The sequence below is a fragment of the Salvelinus sp. IW2-2015 genome, linkage group LG23 (assembly GCF_002910315.2).
Source record: "Salvelinus sp. IW2-2015 linkage group LG23, ASM291031v2, whole genome shotgun sequence".
NCBI lineage: Eukaryota > Metazoa > Chordata > Actinopteri > Salmoniformes > Salmonidae > Salvelinus > Salvelinus sp. IW2-2015.
This window is the reverse complement of record NC_036863.1, coordinates 22,575,888-22,581,887: the sequence shown is the minus strand read 5'-3', so window position 1 is coordinate 22,581,887 and position 6,000 is coordinate 22,575,888. Positions and strand designations below refer to the sequence as shown.

The 6,000-nt window shown below is 44.8% G+C and overlaps 1 protein-coding gene across 2 annotated transcripts in view; it reads left to right on the top strand.

Annotated features, from left to right (window-relative positions):
• The window catches only part of LOC111950672 (cytospin-B-like), a 183,089-nt gene that overhangs the window by 40,990 nt on the left and 136,099 nt on the right, over positions 1–6,000 (top strand). Inside the window, exon 1 of one of the 2 annotated variants that reach the window (XM_023968448.1) lies at positions 3,750–3,994. The exons of the other annotated variant lie outside the window; for it this stretch is intronic. The gene's annotated coding sequence lies outside the window, so the exon portion shown is untranslated. Of the gene's footprint in view, positions 1–3,749; positions 3,995–6,000 lie in introns of those variants that run through there. 2 annotated transcript variants of the gene reach the window in all.

Below are 6,000 nucleotides of genomic sequence, written 5' to 3'. Positions count from 1 at the left end.
CAAGACGAGAGCTGCTCTTCCTCCCGGGGAAGGACTGCCCGTTCCATGATCTCGCCATCACGGGTGACAACTCCATTGTGTCCTTCCTCCCAGAGTGCTAAGAACCTTGGTGTGATCCTAGACAACACCCTGTCGTTCTCAACAACATGCAAGGCGTGGACCCGTTCCTGTAGGTTCATGCTCTTACAACATTCGCAGGAGTACGACCCTTGCCTCACACCAGGAAGCGGCGCCAGGTCCTAATCCAGGCCATTGTCATCTCCCCGTCTGATTACTGCAACTCGCTGTTGGCCTGGCTCCCTGCCTGTGCCATTAAACCCCTACAACCATCCAGAACGCCGCAGCCCGTCTGGTGTTCAACCTTCCCAAGTGTCTCTTCACGTCACCCCGCTCCTCCGCTCTCTCCACTGGCTTCCAGTTGAAGCTCGCATCCGTTACCAAGACCATGGTGCTTGCCTACGGAGCTGTGAGGGATGGCACCTCCGTACCTTTAGGCTCTGATCAGGCCCTACACCCAAACAAAGGCACTGCGTTCATCCACCTCTGGCCTGCTCGCCTCCCTACCTCTGAGAGTACAGTCCCGCTCAGCCCAGTCAAAAACTGTTCGCTGCTCTGGCACCCCAATGGTGGAACAAACTCCCTCACGACCCAGGTCAGCGGAGTCAATCACCACCTTCCGGAGACACCTGAAACCCACCTCTTTAAGGAATACCTAGGATAGGATAAAGTAATCCTTCTAACCCCCCCCCCCCCCCCCCCCCCCCCCCCCCTTAAAAGCGACCTGTCAGGTAGGACGCAATCCAAGCGTGGGCCGCGCCGGAGATGCCCAACTCGGAGAGGGTGGAGAGGAGGATCTGATGGTTCACAGTGCTGTAATTTCTTAACAGTTCACCTGATATAGATGAAAAAAGAATGTCAAATCTAAAGTGCTGGAGTACAGAGACAATTTTTTTTATTATTGTCACTGTACTTTTGGAGCTCACTGTATAGTATTGTGGGTGTGCATAGAGTCAGTGCAAGATAGGGTCAGTGCAGATAGTCCGGGTAACCATTGAATTGGCTATTTAGCAGTCTTATACATTATTTACCATTAATTTCTATTGTGCACAAAATAATCAGAAACCCAACGACCTAGCTGTCTTTTTTAAAATATATATTTTTAACTAGGCAAGTCAGTTAAGAACAGATTCTTATTTACAATGACAGCCTACACCGACCAAACCCGGACGACGCCTGGCCAATTGTGCGCCGCCCTATGGTACTCCCAATCACAGCCGGTTGTGATCCTGCCTGGAATCAAACCAGGGTGTCTGTAGTGACGCCTCAAGCACTGAGATGCAGTGCCTTAGACCGCTGCGCCGCTTGGGAGCCCCGAGTCTTATGGCTTGGGGGTAGAAGCCTGTTGGTCCGAGAGCCGATGCTCCTGTACTTTTTGACGGACGGTAGCAGAGTGAACAGTCTATGGCTTGGGTGACTGGAGTCTTGGACCATTTTCAGGCCTTTCTCTGACACCGCCTGATATAGAGGTCGTGGATGGCAGGGAGCTCGGCACCAATGATGTACTCGACTGTCCACATCACCCTCTGTAGCACTTTGTGGTTGAGGGCGGTGCATTTGCCATATCAAGCGGTAATGCAGCCAGTCAAGATGCTCTCGATGGTGCAGCTGTAGAACTTTTTGAGGATCTTTTCAGCCTCCTGAGGTGGAAGAGGTGTTGTCGTGCCCTCTTCACGACTGTGTGGGTGTGTGTGGACCATGTTAAGTCCACACCATGTTAAGTCCACATTCAAGTTGGCGTGATGTGGACGCCAACTTGAATCTCTCGATCCGCTTCTCCCCTCTTTCTCCTGTAGTCCACGATCAGCTCCTTGGTCTTACTGACGTTGAGAGAGAGGTTGTTATCCTGGCACCGTACTGCTAAGTCTCTGACCTCCTCCTTGTAGGCTGTCTCATCGCCGTTGGTGATCAGGCCTACCACCGTCGTGTCGTCAGCAAACTTGATGGTGTTGGAGTCGTGCATGGCCACGCAGTCGTGGGTGAACAGGGAGAGCATCTTTTCCTATGGTCATTGTTATTGTCAGACTCGTGGCCTCACTAATGACTACTGTAAATCAGTAGTAAATCCATAGTGGTTGCCCGATGACACAGATTACCAATGTGACTTGTGAGTCAGTTGTCTACTTGGTAAAAATCTCAATATTGTATGACAGTGGTTCCCAACTCCAGTCCTCGAGGACCCCCAACAGCACACATTTTTGTTGTAGCCCAGGACAAAAAACACCTGATTCTACTTATTGAGGGCCTGATGATTAGTTGCCAAGTTGAATCAGGTGTGCTTCACAACACAACAGGCAGCAGCACAACATGGTAGCAGCACAAACATGGTACAAACATTGTTAGGCACAGACAACAGCACGAAGGGCAAAAGGTACAGACAACATTACATCACACGAAGCAGACACAAGTGTCAGTATGAGTGTCCATGATTGACCCTTTCAATATAGAGATGGAGACAATACTGTACAGTTTGAGTGTTTTTTGCAGCTCGTTCCAGTCGCTAGCTGCAGCAAACTGAAAAGTGGAGATCTTTTTACACAATGTGACTGACAGAACGGGTGTTGTATGTTTAGCTTTTAAGACAAAATCTGTGGAGGGGCTGAGTATAAGACTGTATCAGCTGCATATAAATGGATGAGAGAGCTTCCTACTACCGGCTTAATCTGGCTCTAAATCTGAATGTGTGTTTCTGTGTGTGGTGTCAAACAGGATGTGGGGCCTCTAAACTGCTCTGCTCTCTTAAAAAATTCTCAGTCATTAGCCAGCCTTTAAAACAACCTTTTGTGTGGTATTGTACAGTGCAGTACAGGGGTGTGGTCAGGGTTTCCTATTTTACCACTCACCAAAAACTTGAGCTTTTCGCATCACAACCCAGTGCAGCAATATTCTCCAGCTGATTATTACCCACATTTTCTATGGCCTTGGCATGTCGTAGGTTGACAGTTTCAAATTTGAACAGTTGGAAAATGTGTAAAATGCGGGCCCCACCACAAATGTACAACCCTCGGCCCTCCCTCTTCTCTACTGAAGCTAGAGCTATTTTCCTATGAGACAAAGATGAGCTTTGTCAGTGTTAGCCTAGTGTTTGGACTTCACTTCAACACAGCCAGGACATTTGGAAGTGAGAAATGTTGTCCACCAAAAGGCATCTGCCGCTTTTGATTAAAAAAATTGTGGTATAGTCAAGGACATGAATAAAAGAAGCACACATCTTACTGAAGTGGCTCAACACAGACTCAGTTCTCTGAAGTGATATAACCATACAATGGGGTGGTTGTGTCCTCTACAATCTTTCCTACACATGATCTAAGCCTAAGGTAGCTGGAATTAAATGACAAGCTAGTGTCCTGAGGGGAGGGAACCAAAGCACAGGATTCAGAGAAAGCAATGAGATATGCCGTAATCAATTTCAAAAATAATTTGTGACAAAATACTGAATATTAAAGTTAGCAAATATCTTACATGATCATGTGAAATAAAATAACATCTGTCTCCTGTCTCCTCTCCTCTCCCACCGTCTGTACCTCAGCTTGGAAAAATAGTAGGGAGGGAGACTTCCTCGTGGCTAGACCATCTCTCTGTGTGTGTGTGTGTGTGTGTGGGAGGGAGGGAGGGAGGGAGGCAGAGCCACACATAGCCAGCACAGGGGCAGGCAGGCTGCTTCCGTGTCTTGATCCGTGTGTGTGAAGACCACTACAGCAGCTGAACTGCTCTTGGCCCTGCTGCTCTTTCTCAGTGCCTCTCTGAACCAGAGGTCTGGCTGTCACATTGCTCTCTAGTCGCAGTGCTTTGTGTGTAGTCTGTCCAGCTCAACTCTGGCTGGAGTCAGTGCCTCTATAGTGGGAGGTACTGTTTACAGGGCAGGGTCAGCTTCTGGGAAGGAGTCATCAAAACMCTTTGTGAGTGAGGCTGCTCAAGACCAGTGCGTTTTGTTTCTGTGAGTACACTTCTTCTCTCCCTCTGCCTAGCCCTAGCCTAAGTGTTACTGTTTTGAGCAATGTTTTAGATATCTTACAGGGGCATGGGAAACTCAGAGCATTGGAGGCTTTGAACAGGAAACTTTGAAGTCATTTGAGGCTTGAGAAAAGTTGTAGGAAACCGTTGAACTTGAAAATGTATGTTTTTTTATGACCATATCCGTAAATCTGTTATAGAACAAATATCCACAGATCTTTTAACATTCTACCAGTAAATTTTTTTATCTGAAGTCACTGCTATAATACTAATGTTGTTTGTCATAGTTCTCCAGCAGTTCCTCTCCTTTGGACTCTAGGTTATTTAAAGACTACATTATTTAAAGACTAAGGCAGCGGCTACTCTTCCTGGGRTCCAAACAGAAAACAAAACACAACAAATAAAAGACATAMTATACATACCACTACATAATACAATTAAAATACATAATACAATTAAAATGCATAATACAAAATATATAAAAATGTCTCTCTTCACAGTCCTTGTGGTGCCGTAAGGTGTTCTTTTATCTGTGTTTTTTAATCTGTTTTTATTGCTTGCTTGAGTTACCTGGGGTGGCAGAGAGTTCCATGTAGTCATGGTGCTGTTTAATACTGTGCGTTTCCCAGCCTCTGTTCTGGACCTGGGGACTGTGAAGAGACCTCTGGTTGCATGTCTTGTGTTGTATGGATGAGTGTCTGAACTGTGTGCCAACTGTTTGAACAGACAGTTCAGCACCTTTAACATATCAACACCTCGCACAAAGACCAATAGTGATGCGATCAATCTCTCCTCAACTTTGAGCCAGGAGAGATTGACATGCATACCACTAACATTCGCCCTCCGTGTACATCTACACTACCGTTCAAAAGTTTGGGGTCACTTAGAAATGTCCTTGTTGTTCAAAGAAAAGCAAATGTTTTGTCCATTAAAATAACATCAAATTGATCAGAAATACAGTGTAGACATTGTTAATGTTGTAAATGACTATTGTAGTTGGAAACGCCAGATTCTTTATGGAATATCGACATAGGCGACAGAGGCCCATTATCAGCAGCCATCACTCCTGTGTTCCAATGGCACGTTGTGTTAGCTAATCCAAGTTGATCATTTTAAAAGGCTAATTGATCATTGGATAAGAGCGTCTGCTAAATGACTTAAATGTAAATGTTAGGTTTATGTCCCGTCCTACATCCTGATATTACCAAATGCTGACCACTAGATGGTGCTGTTCCAGCTATTGGGTGAACTATCCTTTTATCATTAAAAAATGTATCACAGAATAGCAGGAACAGAACCAGTTAGTGGTCAGAACCTGGTAATATCAGGATGTAGGATAGGAGATAAACCTAACAACTTCAATGAATATTTTTTTGTGAACAGGTGAAAAAAACRTCAAGTTCACTGAGAATACATTAGCCTACATTATGATGAAGAAACAATACTCCGAACCGCAGCTCCATACTACTTGTCAGATATAGAGAACTGATACGGTTTACTTGCCTGTTGCTCACCCCTGAATTAGAAGATGTCTCAGAAGTGTTTCACTCACATCTTAATCCCAAACTGATAAGAAATGTCTGTTGGCACAAGCATTCCTTATCTAAACTCAGCAGCCTTTTGGATTGTTGTTAGCCCAACAGATGTAGGATCTTAATTTGATCACACACGAACGTGTAGTGTATTCAAGGTTTAAAATGCTTTCTAAAGTTTGTAATTTCCACTTTAAAATGTCAGACTTGATTTTCCCAAACAAAAAATTTATCAACTCCTACMRAAATGTCTGTTAATTATAATCCACATAATATTTCAAATTTACAGGATTATTTTCATGCTATATCAGACTGGCTCAAATTATGACCCTACATCTGTATGTCTAAGTATTGCAACAGAAAACCCCATAAGATCTCTGTATTTGTAGTGTCTTTACATCGCCTAGCTGTCATAGCCAATGTAATTAGGGAAGAACAACCCAATAGTTAGGGCAGT